The 23,422-nt window shown below is 34.5% G+C and overlaps 1 protein-coding gene across 2 annotated transcripts in view; it reads left to right on the plus strand.

The window, feature by feature from the left end:
- Positions 1-23,422, plus strand: part of GALNTL6 (polypeptide N-acetylgalactosaminyltransferase like 6) — a 1,532,830-nt gene that overhangs the window by 536,307 nt on the left and 973,101 nt on the right. The window lies entirely within an intron of this gene.

A 23,422-nucleotide genomic window follows, 5' to 3' on the forward strand; every position in this document is an offset into this window, starting at 1 on the left:
TGGTACTTTTCATCTGCTTTCTCCATAACTCTGAGCAGGTGCCTCATCAGACACACCATCTCTCTCTCTCTCTCTCTCTCTCTCTCTCTCTCTCTCTTTGGGAATACAGTTAAGCACCAGTATAAATTAATAGTAGCTATTTTTAGCAGAATGCTGATTTCTTATCAGAAAGAAGTCTTGGCACCAGCTGTAGTCAAATCAGATTCACTGATTAACCTTTCTTTTGCAATGGTAATCTTTTGACTCCCTTGGTGGAGAGTGTATCAAAAGACTCCAATTAAGTAAGGATAAAAATTGCAAACTATTTTGAAAATGGCCATTGATGCTATTTATTTGTTTAAATCCATAATTAGAAATGTATTCAAATAGCCTAAGTTGACCGCTTATTCATTCTTCATGATTCATGATTCATGATTTGTTTTTCTTTTTTAATGTTGCATAGGCATGGGTTACAGGGGAGAGAGAGAGAGAGAGAGAGAGACAGAGAGAGAGAGAGAGACAGAGAGAGAGAGACAGAGAGACAGAGACAGAGAGAGAGACAGAGACAGAGACAGAGACAGAGATACAGAGACAGAGAGACAGAGACAGAGAGACAGAGACAAACAGAGACAGAGAGAAACAAAGACATAGAGACAGAAAGAGACAGAGAGACAGAGAGAGGCAGAGGGAGAGAGACACAGGGAGAGAGACACAGACAGACATAGACAGACAGAGACAAACAGAGAGACAGAGACAGAGTCAGACAGAGAGACAGAAACAGAGACAGGCAAAGAGAAATACACAGAAAGAGAGACAGAGAGAGATAAAGAGAGACAAAGGAAAGAGAAAGATCTCATCTTGGCCACTGATTCACTGTGTAACTTTCAAAAAGTGTGATACTGAAGGTCCCCTATTGAGATTTTTATTCTATAATATATAAGAAGGGGGGACCGCAGCTAAAGGTTGCTTACAATCCCTCATAACTCTAACTTTCTATAGTTTATTAAAAGTCCAGGAAAAGCATAAATAAGTTTAAGTTAACTAAATCCTTTGATTAAGTATCCAGCTAATCAATATTTCCAGTCACAACAATAATTAATAAAGAGCAGTTAAATTTATTATTAATCAATTTGAATTGTCAAAAACTTTAGGAAGATATATTCAGGTCTTATTCTATTGTAGATTAGTGGCATATTTTAGAGTTTGATGACTAGATTTGGGAAGCAATCTATGGCCATGAAGCCAAGTCACCTGATGTCAAATCATTCAGTGATGGAGAATTTTCTTGTCATATTCCTCCTTTACATAAAGCTTCATAGTTTTAAAAAGTTACACCAGCTCATGGAGTTAGGCTTGGGATACAAATATTCTTATCATCGCTTTCGAAATAAGAAAATTCAGGGCAGAAGAGGTTCATTGACATTGAACTACTCAATGAGTTATTATGAAGAAATAACTTTGCAATTCATGGGGTACTAAATGACTGTGAGTCAACAATTATTTTCATCCTCATTGTAATTATTTAATCCAGTTTATTCTTTCTCAAATGAAGGATAGCTCTGCTGCTCATTTACTGCATGACTTTGGGGGTTTCACTTAATCCTTTAATAGTTTCTTTCTCTATAAAATAAATATACTGATATTTGGGCTGCCAGCTACCTCACAAAGCAATGGAAAGTAAGCACTATGGTTACATGTATATATGTATGTATGCATGCATGCATGCATGCATAGATGTATACATACACACATTATTGTGCACAGTATGACATCATTATTTGAGTAATTACCCTTAGATATTGTGGTTAGTATTCTGTCCTAAGACCTCAGGGAAATACTTTTTTCTTTTTTTTTTTCAAGGTGAGTTTTTGTCACCTGTACTCTCTGGTAGTAGGGAGGTTGAGACTGGTATATCATTTGAGTTTGGGAGTAGTTCTGAACTTCAGCAGGGCAAAAGCCAGTATGGGGTCAGGTATGCACAATAAATTCCACAACAATATTGTGGGCCCTAGGTGAGGGTGGACATGTGTCACCAAGCTTTCTAAAGAAGAATGAACTGATCTAGGTCAGAAAAGTGAAAGTGAGGTGAAAGCTTCTGTGAAGATCAGCAATGGAGGAAGGTCAGGGATTGTCTACTGCATTTTCAGTCATGGAGAAGATAAACAGGGAAGGAAGGAGAAGAGGCTGTAGAAAGAGGGGAATTGAGTAGAGGAGAGGGAGGAAATGGAAAGGAGGGAAGGTAGTTAAGGCATGGGTGGAAAGAAGAAAAGAAGAGAAAGGAGGGGAGGAAGAGAGAGTAGGTGGATGGAAAAGAGAAAAAAAAGAAGAGGTGCTCTTATTCAGAGATCCCTATCACCCAGAAGTATTATTTTTTAAAGCTTAGATCTGACCATGTCACATACACCTTCATTTCTCTTCCCCAGGCCCCTGCCCAATGAGCTCCAGGGGCTTTCTGATACTTTGTTTCTCAACTCTTGTTCTCCCTGTCTTCTTGTATCCCAGGAAGTTTCTTCATAATCTGGGTTCTTCCTACCTTTTCATTTTTCTTATCCTGTACTCCTTTCCACTCCACAATTCAGCTATACTGGTAGGTTTTCAGTTTCTCTAACACTGCAATCTAGGTGCTTCTGCACTGGCTGCCCGCAATGCCTGGAATATTCTGTTCTTTCATCTCCAATTCTTGGGTACCCTATCTTCTTTCTTTCTTTTTTTTCAGGGCAATGTGGGATTAAGTTACTTGCCCAGGGTCACACAGCTAGTAAGTGTCAAGTGTCTGAGGCCGGATTTGAACTCAGCTCTTCTTGACTCTGGAGCCAGTGCTGTATCCACCATGCCACCAGCTGCCCCCCCATCCTTTTTTCAAGACAGCTCAAGTCCCTCCTTCATCAGGAGGCCTTTCTTTGTCCCTCCACCACCATAGTTGTTCGTGCCTTCTCCTCTGAGATTTGCTTGCATCCATTCTATGTATCTTGTGTGTGCTATGGTATCCATATGTTGTCTCCCTTTTTAGAATGTTCACCTCTTGGGGGCAGGAAATATTTTTGCTTTTCTTTGTATCCCAGCACTTACAACAGTGCCTGGCACATTGAAAGTGCTTAATTCATGATGGTTGACTATGAGAGCTTTGAAAAATCTTAGATGGAGAACATAACATTTCTGCAGTTGTTTTGTAAGATAAATGTCTCCCTTTTTTTCAAACCTATGGACTAAAGAAAAAAATATAGAACCTTCACAATCACTGTAACAAGGATAAAAAAGTAAATCACAATAGAGAATTTAGAATATAATAGAGAATTCTACTTCATAACTGTGGAACTAGATTCTACTATTTAAATCAATCAAACCTCAGACATTTTCCCTTTTCTCCACAGATAATAAGACATTATCAAGAGATGCCGATTGGAGTATTCTGAGTCCTAAGTAACCTTAGAAACATTAAAACTTTTTTCTGTCTCTGATTCTCTTTGTAAAAGAAGGATATAATATGATTTTTGCTTATATGAACACCTATGCACATTTCGGAGGAAATGCTACTTCTTCCCCACCCTCTCAGATGTTTACTGTCCAAAAGCTGGGTTTGGTTAGCAAGAGGGGCTCCAAAGATGTAGAAAGAAAAAACCAAGTTGTCAATTGCTTGTTTACTCATAGCAAGGGGCAGAGTGCATAAGAGATCATCTTGTAGGCTATAGTTGAAATAAGTAATGAAATTCCTGTGATACAGTTTAACTCAATGAAAAAAAATGTGAAAACTTCTGAAAGTTGATATTATTTCTAGTTATAATATTTCTCACAATTCAGTAAGAAGGATAATGAAATAACAGTAAATACAAGGATGAGTTACCATGAAAATTCTTTCCTTAAAGATTGGTAAGGTCAACCAAATTTGTGAAATCCTCTTCAAAATTATATCATGTTGGGGCAGCCAGGTGGTGCAGTGGATAAAGCACCGGCCCTGCATTCAGGAGTTCCTGAGTTCAAATCGGGCCTCAGACACTTACTAGCTGTGTGACCCTGGGCAAGTCACTTAATCCCCATTGCCCTGCTAAAATTTAAAAAAACATTATATCATGTTGCTCCACCATCACCACACCCAGCACTGATGAAGAGTTAATAAAACCACATATTGTAATATATAAAGATTGCAATATTTGAGGAAATTTTGTAGATAACCTAGCAGTATACTTCTATTTATAGAAATGGAAACAAGATTCTTGTTTGTTTGACTTAAACAAAAGAGGTGTTCATAACTCAAATATCTCTGAAGAAGGATTTTTTTTAAAAAGTGATTCTGGAAGGACATGCTACTATAGCCTGATTACCCTGACTTTATAGTGTATCCCCTTATTCTACTACTTTTAGAATATCCTTATAGGGTAGATCTTTGAATTCCAACATCTGAAAACAATTTTAATTTTATATGTGAATGTAGCATTCTTGATTATTTGATTTGATTTATTTTTAATGATTTACTTTCTAGGAATATGCAACATAAAAATGATTATTAGACTATATCATGAGCTATGAACTTTGTCTTCTTTACCAACCCCCCACAGCACTAATGTAGTCCTAATATAGTCACTTTAGTTAACCAACTAGTTAAATTTAGGGAGAGAGTGCATTCTAGTTACCATCAATTATGTTTAATGAAAATTCTATTTATTAATTCAATTTTGAATCTCTTGTCAGTTTTTTTTTGTAGACATTGGCACAAAGTTCATATAATTATAAGAAAATCAAAATTTTTGACCTTTGGTCAGGGAGATATAAGGGAGATTAGGTTACTGGGTGATAGGTAAGAGTTAAGAAGAATTTGGAATGCAAACTTTTTTTTTTAATTTTATTTTTTTTAGTGAGGCAATTGGGGTTAAGTGACTTGCCCAGGGTCACACAGCTAGTAAGTGTTAAGTGTCTGAGGCCGGATTTGAACTCAGGTCTTCCTGAATCCAGGTCCGGTGCTCTATCCACTGCGCCGCCTAGCTGCCCCTTTTTGGAATGCAAACTTTTAAAAATTGATGTTAAAAATTGTTGTATATGTAATTATGGAAAAATAAACAAAAAAGGAGAAAAAAGTTATTAAGATCAAATAAATTATTTGACTTTGAAAAATACCTAAATTTACTATAAAGGACATATGAAGATAGATGCTATCTGCAACCAGAGAAAGAACTTATAAATAAAAGTAGAAATAGATATGTATATAATTTTTCATATATATAAATATATAATTTGCATATATGTATATCTAATGATAGCCACTTATAGTGTAGGGGGTGGGGTGAGGGAAAAATTTGTATGATAATTTTCTTAATATACTTGGAAGAAATTGCATGTGTTGCATAGAATATTTTCAATTTCATGTGCAATCATCTTTTTTATTGTACTATGATATGAAATGCTTGTTTTATTCCATAAATTGAAAAAATACATAAACATTAATTTTAATTGTATGTTTCCATAAGATAGATACATTACATATTATACCTAAATATTTCTATAAAATAGGCATACTCATGAGGTTGGATTAAATGAATTAATAATGTCCACTTCAGCTCCAGAATTAGATAGATAGATAGATAGATAGATAGATAGATAGATAGATAGATAGATAGATAGATGATAGATGGATAGATAGATAGATGGATGGAAAGATAGATGATAGAGAATGTGATAGAAAGTGATAAACATAGTGATAACCAAGACACATTCAATTAAACAAACATATACTAAATACCTTCTGTTTTGATAGGTGCCAGGGATTGAAAATTTTTTTTTTAAATCATACAGTCTCAGCCCTCAAAGAAACTAACAATCTAAAATAGAGATAAATGACACAAACACAGTATAATTCAAAGTTGAATGTAATGATAATAAAAGAAAGTTACAAATGAAAAGCTATAGGGAAATTTAAGTAAGAAGAGAACAATTTCAGATTAGAGGTTGTTATTTGAGGGGGTGATGTCATGTAAATTGGGCACTGAAGAAAGGGAAGAGTTCTGAAAAAAAGAAAGGAAGGGAGAGAATTTCTAGGTAGGAAGGCTGCAACTGCCAGAAGCTAAGTGGGACCAGACATTTAATGTGGAAAACAACTTGTCTGGGAGAAAAGCATGTGAAGTGATACAATGCAAAATAAAACTGGAAAGGCAGGTTGGAAGTAATCTATAAGGACTAGAATACCATTAATGGTGTCTGAGTGGGAGAGTGGCATTGTTAGATGTTCGATGTGGGTTTTAATTTGAGGGGGGATTCAATGAAATTAAATTTAAATTCAATTCAAATATAAGAATTGAATTCTCAAAAATTATTCCAATTGAGTAAATGTTGCAGAGAAGTGGGAAACATGTATTAATTTTATTAATTTTGTTAACTGTAGCATTGTGGTGCAGTGGAAAGAAGAATTTGGAGTGAAAATCACGAGGTCTAAAGCATGACTTTGCTTTATATGATAGCAAGCAAGTAATTTTACTTCTCTAGGCCTCAGTATTCTCATCTGCAAAATTAGTGGGAATAGACAAACTCAAAAGTTCCTCCTAGCTCTAAAAAGCTATGTTTCTAAATCAGTGATTAATGAAAACTGCATATCCCCAAAATAAAAGTATTTCAGATGAAGATCTCATACCACTTGAGACTCTCTAGTCATGAATTATATGTACTTACTAACTCTTTCTAACTTCTGTACTAGGTTTTCATTTCATAAATCAGTACCCAAAATATTTGCATTTTATGTTCTTAAAGAATTTTATAAAAGAGAATAATCATTGGTAAAGATCTGATGGGGGCATCAGATGCTTAGGAAGATAGCACTCACAAGTGGCATTCCTTAGAGATATATTGTTTATTTTCCCATTTTTCTTTTCACTACTTTTATATTTTGGGTAAAATTATACCTCTAAGCTCTAATCTCTAGAGAGGGGAAATATTTCTTTAAAAAGAAATACCTCAAAGGGAAAATGATGATTGAGGGTGTTAGAAGAGTTAGATTTCCTATAGAATGTTTATACAATGAAAACAGAATCTATGAGAGACATCAAAAGTATGGTTTAAAGCAAATTGTATGTGTTTTCTGGGATAGTTTCAAATAAAAGTATAACAAGCTTATTCCCTCTATAATATAAAGTAGAAAAGGCCACAAAAGGATGATGACAGTATAGAAGTTCATACAGAAAAAAGAAATTATGAAGAGATAGTTGAAATTTATTTGTTTGCATTCAGATAAGAAATAGTGAAGATAATTATGGTGAAGATTATGTTGATAATACTACTTCTAATAATAAAAAATAATAAATAACAGCAACATAAACTAATGTATATAGAATGCTAAGATTTAATAAAATCATTTTGAATGTGTTTTCTGTATTGGTCTGATCTCACAACTCAGTGAGGTTATGACTATTAAGAATAAAATATGGGGGGCAGCTAGTTGGTATAGTGGATAAAGCACTGGCCCTGGATTCAGGCGAACCTGAGTTCAAATCCAGCCTCAGACACTTGACACTTATTTGCTGTGTGACCTTTGGTAAGTAACTTATCCCTCATTGCTCTGCAAAAACCAAAACAAAACAAAAGAAAAAGAAAAAAAAATGTTGATCAGTCATAGTAGCTCTGGCCTATAGTTCTAGCTAAAGGGGAGGTTGTGGCTGACAGATCCCTTGAGTTCAGGAGCTCTGAACTATAATGGGCTTCTCCATTCTATTGTCGATACTGTTTATCTTTAATATAGTGAGGCCCCAAGAGTCAGAGACTACCAGTTTGTCAAACCAGGAGTGAATTGCCCCAGGTGAGATATAGAGCAGGTTAGAGTCCCCCTGCTCTTCAGAACTGGACAAGGATCATGTGTAGTCCCATTGCTTCCAACTTGTATAAGATAGGGAAAATGAAAAAAAATAAAGTCCAAAATTTCCTGTACTTTTCCTTTTCTACTAATGAAACAGGAACAATCTAACTTACCTCTCAAAAACTAGTAAGGTTAAAATTCCCAAAGGAAGGATATACAACTCCATTTCATGAGGATGAATTAGTTAGAAAAGTTATAGATGTGGAATAGCCATGAGTATATCTACAATTATCTAAGTCCATTTATATATTGATATTATGGCAAAAAAATAAATGAGATATCTTCAATTTCATTTAGAAAAGTGAAAGTCAAAAGGTATTAAAACTCAAAAGTATGTCCTTTAATCCAAAAGAAAATGGATTTCATATCCCTGTGGAAGGAATAGAAAATACAATACCTGGATCTTGAGGTCAGTGTCAAAGTATAGCAATCTTATCAAATTCACTCTGTAACCGCACCAACCTTTAAACTGCATTTTGACTTTAAAAATGCTAGAAAGACTTACTCGAATTGGGTTCAAATCTTTGTTTTACATCCAAAGATCTCGACTTTTAGCTCCTCTTTTCACCAGTTTCTCTTGTCAGTTAAATTAACCTTTCAAAGATTTCATATTAATCTCTCTCTCTATGTGAAATTATATATATATATATGTGAAATGTGAATATATATATATATATATATGTCACTTATACAGAGAGAGAGAGAGAGAGAGAGAGAGAGAGTGAGAGAGAGAGAGAGAGAGAGAGAGAGAGAGAGAGAGAGAAGAGAGAGAAGAGAGAGAGATCTGGCTGTCATACTTTTAGAGTATGAAATAACCACCAAGTATCTGAGCTTCTTACAAAGTCAAGCTATTACAGTGATATTTAAACAGTTACAGTTCTTTATTAAAAAACATTCAGGGGAAACCTAGGTGGCACAGTGGATAAAGCACAAACCCTGGATTCAGGAGGACCTGAGTTCAAATCCAGACTCAGACACTTGATAAAAGCTTTGTGACCTTGGGCAAGTCTATAAACCCTCATTGCCCCACCAAAAAAAAAAAAAAAAGTCTGAGAGCCTAGAGCGCAATGGATGAAGATACTATAGGCCCTCTGGTGGGAGCCTAACCTGTAAGGTGTTGTCTAGCCATAAAAGACCAATGATTTATTATTTGATTTATTCATATTTCTAAATAGAAGAACTTGAATTTCAGTCATGTACCAGGAATTCCCTGAAGCAGAATTTGGTGGGAAAAAGAATAGGAAAACTAGTGACTCTGCCACTAATTTGCTATGGGACCATGGACAAGCTACACCTTTTCTGGGTCTTAGTTTCTTTGGCTGCAAAATGATGAAATTAACACTTTTTTAACTTTATTTGGGGTTTGAGGACCTAGGACATATGCCTATACCAAGACTGAAGACAGAAGGGGAATGATCTCTCATCTTCATTATAGGGCCCCTAAGAAATTGGTCTCTTTACTTTACTCCAGATTGTTTTGACAGGAAAAGGTTGGGGTGATGGAGAAGAATGTAAAAGAGGATCTTTAGAAGCAAAATTCTAGGCACTATAGTTGCCAAAAAACCTCTTTGTAAAAGTCAGTAGGTCTAAAATAAAACCCAAGAATATACAAACAAAAAATTTCCTTTGCAAAGAAAAACCCAAGAAGGGTCAGACATGACTGAAAAATGACTGAACAACACCTAAAACCAGGAATTAAGTTCTATATATAGCTCAAGGCTTGAGTGCTCTATAGTACTTGATCAGATATAATAACACACCAAGCTCACAGTTTTGTTTACCCATGCCCAGTGAATAAAGTTGAACAACTGGTGCCTATAGCACAAAGTGGTAGTTTATTTAATATAGTATTCTGAGTAGACAACGAGTTTAGTTTCTGAGGAATGTCAGTAAGAAGAAACATTGAACATACTTGAATCAAAGTAAAGATAAATGCTTCACAAGTAAAATAACCTAGGCAGTTTAAAGGAGAAAAGGAAAAAAAATATCCCAGGAAGACATGTATATCCATAAGGATTTGTGAAGTCTTGAACAGAATAATCATTCAAATAAATAGATATATAATCTCATCAACTTGGAAATTCCCTCAAAAATGCTTATCATAGCCTACTTATTCCTACACATAATGTGTGACTCTTGTAAATACTCTTCCATAATTTTGCTGCCAGAACTCAGCCTAATAGGTTGGAGTCCTTACTTTTTTCCTACTTTACAGAATGTCCCAATAATGTCTTCATTATGTTAAGATAAAGTGATGAAGAGTTCTTTCTCACTTTCTTTTTTCATTGTAGTTCTCAGAGCACAGGATAAACATGTTACAAAGCAACAGATATTTTTGGAATAAGCATATATCACTTCAAGAAATTGCAAAATCTGATGACATGTACACACTAGTGGATTTGTCAGAAGGGATTTAAAGTTGTTTAGCTTCTTTTGAAGCCTATGAAAATAATTAATATACAAGAGTGAAATTAAAGGACTCTTTATTGAATACATCCAAATGAACTCCCAGTAATGATATATCAAGAAAAATGTGTCAAACAAATCTCCAAGTCATGTAAATTATTTTTGGAAATGGAGACATTCATGACATCGGTTCAGGATCAGATCATTAGCACCAGAAATTTTAGAAGGTTTATTCTTTAGTCACTTAGACTTTGTGATCAATGAAATTATGTAAAGAAAGAATAGACACTCTGTAACATGTCACTTCTGCCTTTAAAAACCAGCATCTACTATAGTAAAACATGACCTGGCAAGTAGAATTACACAACATAAATTGTCCATCTTTCATTAATGACTAGAAAAAACATAGCCATACTACAAATACAGGACCTAAAATATCATAACGTACTCAAACAATAAACTACACTGGACCTGGAGTATTATCACAATATTAACTAATGTTTGAGGCAACTGGATGTTACATTGGTAACTAAATATTTAAGTAAACCTTTTATAATTGATGCTGCCATACACAGCTATTATTAATAATCTCCAAACTATGTAGAATAAAAAGCTTTTGAAAAATGCAGATAACTAGCAGAAGAAATTAAAATCATGTCGATATTGTATTCCCATCACCATGTGTGCTACAAAGTTTGTACTGATTGTGCTTTCAATAAACCCATAGATGAGTTAATATCCAATACTAGCAAAGGCAGTTATTTTCATCCATCTGTCTAATAGTTAACAAAAGCCTAAACATAGAAGAATAATAAGAATACGATAGTGACTTGTCCTAGAACCATATATATTGTACTATGATTGAAGACAAGAATATAAGAATAAGAATAAGAATAATCCTTAAAACCAATTTTTCATTCTTAGAAAGTTCAAAGTAAGGAAATGCCAACCAAGACAATATCCAGTGGGAAATCTATGTTCCCCCAGATTGTGAAAATAGCTAAGAAGGTCTATCAGGAACCCAGAAACATTGGGCAACTATAAACTTGTGTTGTCCTGATTGGATTCAGCAACCTAGACAGTATAATGTCCATTCATAGGTTTATATTATTCGTGGATTTTAGACATCGAGAAGCACCATCATTTTCATGTAGCTTTTAAGATAGAAGTGATCATTTTATTCCTTGGGATTATTGTATTTGAGGTGCTATCATGATACGAAAGTAGAAACAATGAAAAGATGAGAAGGCCAGTGCATCATTGATAATAGAAATCTTAGTCATGGATCATTATAATGCTGTAGAGTAAAATGTCCATGCCCTGTTTATTCATTTAGAAATGAAAAAGCAATGGAGTTTAAAGTATAAAATTATATTAAATGGCATTAACATGTCTCAACAAAAAAGAAAAAAGAAGCAAAGCTAATGATTCAGCTGAAACCATATGTTAAAAATAATTTTATCTGTAACCTAAAGGTAATTGGAAAAGTAAAAAATACTATTATTTCCCTGGGAAGGAAAAAAAATGTTGCTAAAACAAAGCTTTTCCTACATCAGCAACAACAGTAGCAGTAACGGTCAACATTTACATGGTGCTTTAAGTTTTAAAAATAACTTTTCATATATGATCTTCATTTAGTAAATACATTCTACTACTGTTCTGTTGATCAGAAAAGTGGTGACCAAGACAAGCACAGAGATCTGTTAAGACTTATTTTACATAAGACTATAAACATTCAGGCCATTTCTCATAGTCCCTTTACCCCCATGATACACTAATCAGCACATTCAGGCACAAACCAGTTGTGTAAGCTGGCTCCAGAGACTCTCATTAGCAAAAACCTATGTGGGACTGGACTGAAGATATTTGTGGTCTTGAAAACCTACATTCATGAAAGTATACATTTATTTTCTTTGTTGATGTTGTAGTGATCCTGGTTCAGTTAGTTGGGCTCGGCGGGGGTGGAATCATCCCTCCCAGTGATAAATGTAAATATTGAATGCTGTTTTTTTTTTTCAAAAGTATGTTTACAAGAATTTTTTTATGGTTCTGCTGAAGTAAATATAAAATGATCATGAGGAAAATTAAAACTATCTTTACCTGTGACTATGGGGTTGGAAGGGACCCATTTATGGTCTTGAAGCCACATAATGTTTTTACAGGAACTGTCAATAATAACGAGTCAATTGCTATGAAAGCAATTCTTGGCATTCTCAAGAATGATTCTCGCCCTCCCTCAAATCAAAATACCTGGCACCTTCTGAAACTTGGAACAGTGTAGCTTAGAAATAGGCCCCACTGTAAGAGGGAGGTAAAAGCCAAATATAAGATGGCAAGATGAGCAAGCAAAGAAAGTTGAGAACTATCGAAGATTTCTTTAGCAACAAGGAAGATAGAGGTGCACCCTCAGAAGAGTATAGCAACCTCAGGGCCCCTACATCAAAAGCTTCCAAGAAAAATATGAGTTGGTCTCAGACCACGGAAGTATTCAAAAGGAATATTGAAGAGAAAATAGAAGAAATAGAAGGAATACTGAAAGAGTTGGAGGAAAGAATGGAAAGAGAAATGAAAGTTCAGGAGAGTCATGAGAAAAAAAGTCAACAGCTTGAAAAGCCAAATGGAGGAGATAAAAATGCTCTCTGAAGAAAATCATCATGTAAGAATTAGGATTGAACAAATGGAAGCTAGTGACTTTATAAGAAACCAAGAAACAGTAAAGCAAATCCAAATGAATAAAAAAGAGAGAGAGAGAGAGCGTAATATGAAATATCTCATTGGAAAAACAGCTGACCTGGAAAATAGATCCAGGAGAAATAATTTGAAAATCATTGGACTATCTGTAAACCAGGACCAAAATAAGAGTATTTAACAGTATCTTCCAAGAGATTGTCAGGAAAAATTGCCATGATATTCTAGAAGCAGAAGGCAAAATAGAAAGTGAAAGAATCCACCGATCACCTCCTGAAAGAGATTCCAAAAGGAAAACCTCCAGGAATATTATAGCCAAATTCTAGTGCTCTCACCTCAAGGAGAAAATATTGCAAGCAGCTAGAAGAAAGGAATTCAAAAACTGTGGGGCTCCAATAAGGATAAAACAAGATCTAGCAGCATCTACCTTAAAGAATCAGAGGGTATGGAATATGATATTCCAGAGGGCAAAGGAACTGGGACTACAGCCAAAAATCACATACCCAGGAAAACTAAGTATAATCTTTCAGAAGAAAAACAGGACTTCAATGAAAAATAGGACTTTCAGGCATTTGTGATGAAAAGACCTGAACTGAATAGAAAACTTGACTTTCAAATACAAGACCCTGGAGAAGCATAAAAAGGTAAACAAGAAAAAGAAATCATGAGGTATATTAAAAGATTGAACTGCTTATTTTCCTACATAGGAAGATAATACTTTCAACTCATAAAAACTTTCCCAGTAAGGAATACATAGAAGACAGAGGTCTGAAATGAATGGATGATCACTGTAAAACATTTATTCTTTTGTTTATCCTTGTTCTTTGTGGGGCAAACAGGGTGGGATGTCATGGATTTGGGCTCGGGGCCTCCTGGGGCCAAGGCTGATGCTTTGTCCACTGTGCCACCTAGCTAACCCATGATGACATCTTTAAAATAGGGTTGAGGAGTAGGAGGAATAGACTGTGGGAAGGGGAAGGGGAGATACGGTCTGGGGAGAGGTAGTTCACATGAAGAAAACAAGAAAAAAGCTTATGGAGGAGAGGGAAAGAGGGGAAAGGAGTGGGGGGACTGAGTGAACCTTCCTATCATCAGAATTTGCTAAAACATGGTATGACATATACACTCAAGTAGGTATAGTAATATATTTTTCCCCTGAGGGAAAGTGGGAGGGGAAGGAGATGGGAGGCATGAATTGGGGAAGGAGGGAAGGAGCATTAAAAAGTAAAACATTTTTGAGTAAGGTGAAGATGTTCTGCATAACTTCACAAGTCTATCATACTGAATTGCTTGATTTCATAGGGAGGATTGATGAGGGAGGGGGGAAGAAAAATTTAGAACACTGAATTAGCTCAAGGACCTTGATCTCATCAGAGTGGGCTCAAGGAGTGAATAACATTTAGGCCTAATTGAGATGAGTAATTTATTTAACCCTATAGGAAAGTAGATGGGGAAGAGGATAAGGAGGGAAGGGTGAAAGAAGGGAGGGCAGAGTGGGGGAGGGGACAGTCAGAAGTAAAACACTTTTGAGGAGGAATAGGGTAAAAGAAACTAGAAACTAGAGCAAATATCATGGGAAGGGAATAGGATGAAGGGAAATAGTTATGATGATTGACTATAATGGCAAAATGTTTGGTACTTATTTTGCTGGGCTATTGTGAAGAAAATTCTTTGTCAAGCTTAAAGTACTATATAAAAGTTATGATGAGTAGCATGCTATCAGAAAAGCCTGGAAAGACCTACATGGACTGAAGCAGAGTGAAATGTACTGTATGCAAAGTAACAGAAATAATTTAAGATGATTGGCTGGGAAGCATGTGATTTTTTTCAGCAAAGCAATGATCCAATATAAATCTGAAGGACTTATGAAAATTGAAATCCATCTACAGAGAAAGAACTGATGATATCTGAAAACAGATTGAACCACACATTTTTTTGACAATTCCTTAATCTGAAGTTTTGCTTTTTATGTGTTTTCTCTTACAACCTAGCTAATGTGGGAATGTTTTCCAATGACTACTGCTGCATAACTTTTATTTAATTGCTCGAGTTTTGGGGGGTGGGGTGGGAAGGGAGGGAGGAAGAGAAGGTGGAACATAAAGTTTTAAAAATTGATGTCAAGGGCAGCTTGGTGGCACAGTGGATAAAGCACTGGCCCTGGATTCAGGAGGAACTGAGTTCAAATTTGGCCTCAGACACTTGACAAATAACTAGCTTCGTGACCCTGAGCAAGTCATTTAACCCTGATTGCTCCACACACCAAAAAAACATATGCATTGGAAAATAAAATTCTAAACAGGAAAAAAAAGGAATGTAAGCCTCTTGAGGGTGGGAAATGTTTCATTCTTTTTTTTTAATCTGCAGCACTTGGCATAATGGTAACTACTTAATAAATACTCATTAATTGAAAAAATAAAGACTGATTCTATATAAATTTCCATGTATTTGAGTGAAAAATTACCAATGCAAACAACATGAGTCAAGCATAAAGAAAGAAATACACTTTTCACAAGAAGTATTTTGTGGGTTTTTTTAAAAAGTTAATAAATCAAAGAAGACTTCCCTTGGATTTTGTGGTATCCATACCTGAGAATTAATATGGGTGACTGAAAAAGCAATTCATTCAAGATACCTTTTTGGAATCTTGTAAAAAATGCATTCATTGGCAAATTTCAATATTTTGATTTGGTATGTGTTTTCTTAAGGCAAATTAAGATTATGAATTTGTTTATTTTAATGGATTGAGAGAAAAGGATGACAGAAATGAAAGTAAACAAAGTTGTCCTCTAACAAAGAAAATTAGAATTCTATCAAGTATTAGATTATTTTCTTCTTGTACTGCCCAACAGAATCTTTCCTTAAATTTTAAGGTTGTGTTTGTTTTGTGTTTACTTATTCATTGTTTGTTATTGTTATTGTTGTTGTTTGGTCTTTAGCCTATTCCAGTTCACAAAGACAAAATCTAGGACTTTTGCTTCTTTACATTTAAAATACTTGAAATTGGATCCTCATGAAGAAGGCATCCAAAATTATATTATAGATGAATCACAATAGACTTTTAAACACACCTTTATTCAAATCCATACTTCTATTGCCCTTTTAGGGCTTGCTAATGAATAAATGTCCAGATAGCTTTTGTAATAGCAATCTTTGGAATAATTTGGTCATACTGATTTAGGACTTGAAACAAAAATCGTTTTCATACTAGTCTTAAGCTCTTACATAAGTATTGCAGAAGGAAAAGGAGACAACAGCTCTCGCTTTTTCAAAGAACAATAAAAAGGACTTTGACTTACCACTCCTGTTGAAAAATTCAGTATTAAATGTTCTTCATGAGTTCTCAGAGCATTGCTGTCTCTACAATTGGTTTTGGCAATGTCAGCTAAAATTGATGATTGATTTTTTTCGAGCTGAAAATATGAATTCTTTTTCTCTGGCATGGAAGTTTAATAGTCAAGAAACTCATCATAGAAACTTTTGTGGGTTTCATCTTCAAACCAAATTACCTTTTTCAGGGCAAACTTCTAATAAATGACAATTTGTAATTAGTAATTAAATCTATAAAGTGAATGATCAAATTGTTTACATCATTCAAACCTAAAAAATATCCATGTCAATTACTTTCATATGTGCATTTGAGAGTGATTTCTTCTCAGTTATATAGAGAATTTCCTAATTTCTCCATTTCATTTCCTAAGGTGTCTGTAGATTTGATAGTGCAGAGAAATGGGACCTATATTTCAGAGATGTAGAGAAGTCCCAAAAGAGCTAACTCCCTGTAGCAATTCAGATCTTTATCTTCTCAGCAATCTATACTCTTACACAGGGAGGCTAAGTGATTTACCCTAGATTAGCCCTAGAAGCAGACAGTATGTGTCAGATCTGGCCTTTAAAATCCTGTCTACTTTGCTATAAAGTCATGTTCTGTCCACTATCCCACACTGCCTATAGATAATAGACCTAGTGGATAAAACAGATTAACATTGATAAACCTGAGTCTGGTAACGTAGAACTAGTTCCACTATTTTATTTCATCCTCTAACACAAAATAACTAGGAAGTACTACAACTGTATACTTCTATCACATAATGACTAAATTAATGTGTTTTTTCTATTTTGAATTACTCTTCCTTGCCTATTCTTTAGAAGAGATCAGAAAATATTCACAAAGCCAGACTAATAGTTTTTCCCAAAGCAGGACAAAATGTAATAGAACATAGACAAGGTTAATATATGCTTTTCTATGTCACGACACCACCTGCTGAAATTCTTGTGTATGGTTTTGTGGTCACCATTTTCTATTTGAGTTTGATGCCACTAGTGTAGTGGATAGAAAGAGAACTTTGAAACAATGAAAACCTGAGTTCAAGTCCTACATGTGAAATATATCACCTGTATGATAATACTCAATTATTTAATCTATCATTTTCCAAGGAAACGTAAAAGAACAAGCTTCTGATGAGTTATTGATCATTACTAATGAAGGGAGTTTTATCCTAGGAGTATCACAGAGATGATTTCACAGATTCAGAACAGCTCACTTTCTAATTTTTCTACATAAAGTATATATATATATATATATGTATATATATATGCATATATATAATATACATACAATATTATTATAGCTATATACTTATAGTATAACTGTACCATGTAAATAGTACAGTATATTAGCTCTTGTCCCTAACAGTTAAAGTACTCACTGACATATTTCTTCATAGAATATTTTCATCAAAATCTAGCTTAAACAAGGTAAAGAAACGTGGGGTTCACTAGGATGCAAAGTAATGTTCCAATTGTTGTTTTTGTTGTTGTTGTTTTTTTCATTTCCTGTTATTGCTGTTATTTGATGACTAAGAGATGGGGAGGTTGATCTTTCTTAAAGATTTATAATATTTATGAGAAAAGGCAATAATTTCTACCTTGTTTCCCATTATGCTTACCCTTATTTTTAAGATCACAAAAGTTTCTTAAAACTAAACCAAGAATATTAAACTAGGTTACTCCAATCTATATAGGCAATATGTGTTGTGAGATGGGATTGCATTTTTAAAGTTTTCTCTTAGATGTTGAAAAATTGCAGCCATTTCATTTTTATGGACAGAAACATTCTGAATTTCTCATTTAATATTAAAGGCTGGTCACATTCTCCTCATTTTCTCTATGGGTCTCTTCTATCCTGGATCTAAATTCATAGTTTTCACTCAGGTTGTGTGTATTCTAGCTTAAATATGAAGTAGGTTCAACAGCAGTAGTTATGTTATTTAATTTATTTCATGCAACATTATGATTATCTGTATCTAAAATAGACCTAAATTATTTATTTGATGGTCTTCAGGTAATAAAGTGAATTAATTTATATATTTGTTCAGAAATAAATGAATGTAAAAACACTTCCACACCTGCACAGTCACTGTGTTTGTGTCCACACATTGTTTATGGCTCCTTGATGAAAATCCTCTGGAAGAAAATATATTTGGCTTTGTTTCCAATAGTGTCACAAATAATGAACTCTATATTTCTTTTAAAATAAGCATTTTTATCTCCCTAAACGGACAATATTGCTTACACTCTAAGACTGTACAGAAGAACTAGAAGGGATTCACCTAGATAGTCATAATTTTATGTAACTTTAAAATGTAACATGGAAATGAAAAAAAGTGCACATAACAGAATTTCTGCTTAAATGTCTAGAGCAGGCTATTCTCTCCAGAACTGAACTTGTCAATGATGTGTCACATAAAAATTAGTTCAAAAATTTCAGGAGTGAGAGTTAGATATGATCTAACCTGGGATAATTTTGTACAACCACCTCATTGACAGATGTATTTATTTTATATGCATTTAACTGAGACTCACAAATACTAAGTTAATTGCCTGAGGTCACCCAGGTTGTAGGAAGCAAAGCTTAGATTCACAAGAAGGTCCTGTGATGCCTAATACATTCTTTTCTCTTTCTACTATTGTAGTTCTAAATGGTAAGGTGAAAATTCATAGAAGGAACACCTTCAAGTGTGAAGGCTTTCAGGGTAGAAATATTTGTCTTGAGTTTTCAGTGGAAGAAAAATTCTAATTTGAGGAGATCTATAACAGCATAGAATGCAATTTTTCCTAGTAAGACAGTTAAGAAGCACCAATAGATTTAACCTGTTGATATATCAGCCATATAATTGACCAGTACATGGAAAAATATATACTACCTGTCATAAATTATTGGTACTCTTTCAGAAGCAGATTTTGCTTTCTAAAGATAGAGATAAAATTGAAAATCTTTGCTAAAGTCTACTATTTTGTTCCTTGTTTTTAGTAAATATTTAATTCTATAATGCAATATTTTTAATTGAATTAGTCACTTTCTAAAATAGTTTCTTTTCTCCCCACTATATGTCCTACTCAGAAACACCCAGCCAGAACATCAGAAAGGAATGATAAAATGTCTAAAAATTTTAATTATGCCATATTTAGGGAACTGAGAGTAAAAAATCCCTACCTTGTGCTGTGTCTGTATGTACTTAGATATCCCATCTGGCATGCCTGAAACAAATGTGCTAGAATCTGTGTATTTACTATAGCTTACTTATCTGGAATAGCTAAACCAAGAATGTGTTCCATCTGTACAATAAAATAATGATTTCAAATTAAAAGGCAAATCCTTAATTTCCAAAGGTTTGTTTTTTAGGCTGGTACTTCCAAAAGAATCCCAGATGGCTAAATTTAGAACATTGTAAAAAAAAAAATAAAAGCATAATTCAACAATCATACTCTGGCTCTGTACCCATGTCATTTAAATTTATTGTGATGTGGATCCATTTACATTAAGTTTTTGTCTCCTGATATTTGGGTCTCCTGGTATATTCAAACAAGTGTGAAGAGGTGTAGCAATGCTGATTTTCTTTCTTACCTCTTATTGGTATTGGTAAAAGAGGGACAAAAACACTGAAGAAAATAATATTTTAAAAAACACACACAGAACTGATCAAATGGAAAAAAGAGGTACCAAACTTCACTGAGAAAATAATTACTTAAGAAACAGAATTAATGAAGTTAGAAGAGGTACAAAGTCTTATTGAAAATAACACCTTAAATTCAGAATATCAAGGGAATAATTTTTAATGTAAAAGAAGTTTGGCAGCTTCCACATTGAAGAACCATAGGGCTTGGCATATGATATACCAGAAGGCAAAGGAGTAAGTGCTACAATGAAGCATCACCTACCCCACAAAAATGAATATAAACTTTAAAGGGAAAATGGGTTTTGAATGAAATAGATGACTTTTAAGCATTTCTAATTAAAAGACCAGAGCTGAATAAAAAAAATCATCTCCAAATACAAGATTAAAAGGAAACATAAAAAGCTAAAAAAGAAACAAGAAAGGGAAAACATAAGAAAGTCAAAAAGGCCAAATTTTATGTATATAGTGGGGATGGGGAAATGAGGGTTAAGTGACTTTCTGTTAAGGGCTAAAATTCTAGCTAAACTGTCTAAAATATCTAATGAGTGGTCGCCAATAAATTATAAGCTTTAGCAAGAGTTAGACTTTTAAGCATTTATTAAGGAGAATAAGAATTTGGTAAAGAGAGAGAGAAAGGCCTAGATTTCTATCTATTAAAGGGAGAGTGCATTTCTAGCTCCCTTCTCCGCCAGCGTCCTCAGGAAAGAGCGCGAGACTGAGCGCCAGTCTCTTCCTTCCTCCTCCCACTAGCCCGCGTCACTTCCTGACTCCTGGTCTTGCCCTCAAAGACCTTCCCTTCATGGGCAGAACTCTTCTACAGTAAGTCTCCAGCAGGTGGCGTCATTCCAAACGTTACAGTCCCCCCTGTTCCTCAAGAAACAAAATGTTTCCTTGACGGAACAGTAAAAACAATATAATAACTATTGCTAACTAATAATATGTGAACAACAATATAGAAAAGGAAGAGAGGAAAGTTTTGTCCAGAGGGGCGATTTTTTGTCCTCATGAACCGACGCTTTGACATTAGTCTTGCAAAGGGAGGGCCTCTGCAGAGAGTACATGTTACAGATGGTGTATATTATAACAGAAAGAGAAAAAAACAACAAAAACAACAAATCAAAACTGTTCATTTAAAGTCTCTGAAAGTCTTTTCTCAGATGTCCTCTAGGTGTAGTCGTGGAATGGAAGTCTTTTCAGGGGTTGATGTGTGGATACTGGTAATCAGCCAGGAAATTTCCTACAAAATTGAGCTTAACACAACTTTAAAATAGCTTTGTCAATAATCAAATCAAACAATGAAAGTTCTCAAAAACATGTCCAAGGGAATTCAGAATCTTAGTTGTTACACATGAAACATATAATAAAACAAAAATTAAAACATTCTTTAAAATTATAATATTACTATAGTCCCCCCTTATGGAGGGTAATTGAGAAGACAATTGCTGCAATATTAATTAATAAAAATAATTTTTATCTTTGTTTTATCACTTTTTGCATCATCTGCCTAATTATCCTCATGCCATTATGAGAAATTAAAAAATCTAATATAATTGGTAACAGGTGTCAAGGCCAAATTCAACACTGTATTTATCATGACACCTGAGATAATTATGGGGGTTACCATAAAAGAACAGAGAAATGATGGGATATGAGCATTCCCACACTTGAGCAATATATACTGCCCATGCAGTATGCCAGGTCTAAAATAGGTGGATGGAATATATGTCCATGCCACCGAACATATTGGAGGAAACTGAGTCAGACTTAATCAGATGCATGGGATTGAGATGTCCATGGCATCAGGCATATAGGAGGGAGCATAGAAGCCAGGTGTAGGAGTGAGAGGGGTGGGATGAATACTTCCAGCCATCTGTACAATATTGTGGGGAAAAATAAAATAAAATATTAAACCAAGAGAATCCAACCTCAACATTTGTCAAAAGCCGTTCTCTCAGCCATACCTTGACTTCATGCATGTCTCCCCTCATGTGACAGTTCAGTGTCTGCTCTTGCATGTATTCCTCTTGTGATTGGATGGCACCTTGGCCAACTGGCATCTGATAACTCAGAATAAAGGCAATTAATGTCTTAAATGATAAGTTCCCATAATCCAAGTCTCATATGGATTTAAAAATTGAGGATAATAAATGATTGCAAAAAATGTGAATACATCTTGACTTGACACAATATATATTTATGCAACAATTTCAAATAATACCCCTTTTTTTTTTACTTAGTATACAATCACTTTTGTGAAAAATCAGAACATATTTAAATACAAGTTAAAGCACAACACAATCCTAAAGAAAACTTTTTTTGAAAAAAGAAAACTTTTACAAACATTCCCCTCTTTTTTTAAAAATATGCTTATCAAAAATAATACTTCTAGAATCAATTTACACTTGCCATGGCAACCAATTTGCCAAGGAAATACTTTAAAGAGTTTGATCAAATAATCAGTTGAGAAAAAATAACAAAAACAAACAACTCAGAACATGGGAGCACAATACTCCTAGAATTAACATTGTATTATGAAATCAAAACCATCTTGCAATTTTTTAAAATTAGATAAATGTATAGAAGAAAATACACATGGAACAATAAAAGACAGTGAAATTCAAACTAAGGAAATCTAAATGAGCATGAACTTAATATTAATGAGTATTATGAAATATAAACTTGATCACATGACTATAAAAAACTTTTACAAATATTCTCCTTGTTTTAGAAACTAAGTATAAGACACAATCTCAAAAGGATTAAAATCTCTATGAAAATAAACCTATACCATTAATTCCAAAATGTATATGTAATAGCATAAAAATCCTATGTAACCTCTGAACTGACATTAATAATCTGAGTGAATTCACAACACTCTTGATTCCGATATCTAAAATCCCCAATACTCATATCAATACCTTGCTGCTTACTTCTACATTTCTGTAAAATATATACCCTTCCATGGCAAAAGAAGCAGAGTCTTGAACTATGTTGACTGTCATTCTTATTCAGCTTAAGTTTTTCTTCTTTAACCCCTCTATATTGTCTGTCGGGCTTTTCACCATACAAATGCTTTATAATATTACTAATTAAAGACAAAAGCAGGTTAGCAAAATTAGGAACAAAACGGGCATATGTGGAACTTAAAGGGCTTTCTAAGGTTGTCTCAGAAGCACAGCCAGGCTGGGGAAGGGCTGAGCCTGAAGCTGCAAATGTAGTTAGAGAAAGTTGCGCATGAGCATTAGATTTCTGGACTTCCCAGGCCAGGGAAGCAATGGGCTTGGCCATGGGAGGAGTAGAGGGTGGGGTCTGGAGAGGAGGGGAGGGACCAGAGCAATTTGAATCAGACTTGATTTTGAACTCAGGCCTGGATTCCTCTTCCCCCACTTTGCCTCCAGGTGCTAGGGGATTAAAAGCTTCTAGAGGGTGGGTCATTGCCTCCAGGCATGCAAAATTAGAGCAACAATTAGTGTTAGAACTGGGAAAAGCTGCAGGAATCTCTTCAGGTTTCTCTGAAAAAGCATGGTTGGGAGAGGGAGAGATATTTCCTTGTGTGTGAGTA

The sequence above is a fragment of the Dromiciops gliroides genome, chromosome 6 (genome assembly GCF_019393635.1).
Source record: "Dromiciops gliroides isolate mDroGli1 chromosome 6, mDroGli1.pri, whole genome shotgun sequence".
Classification (NCBI taxonomy): Eukaryota; Metazoa; Chordata; class Mammalia; order Microbiotheria; family Microbiotheriidae; genus Dromiciops; species Dromiciops gliroides.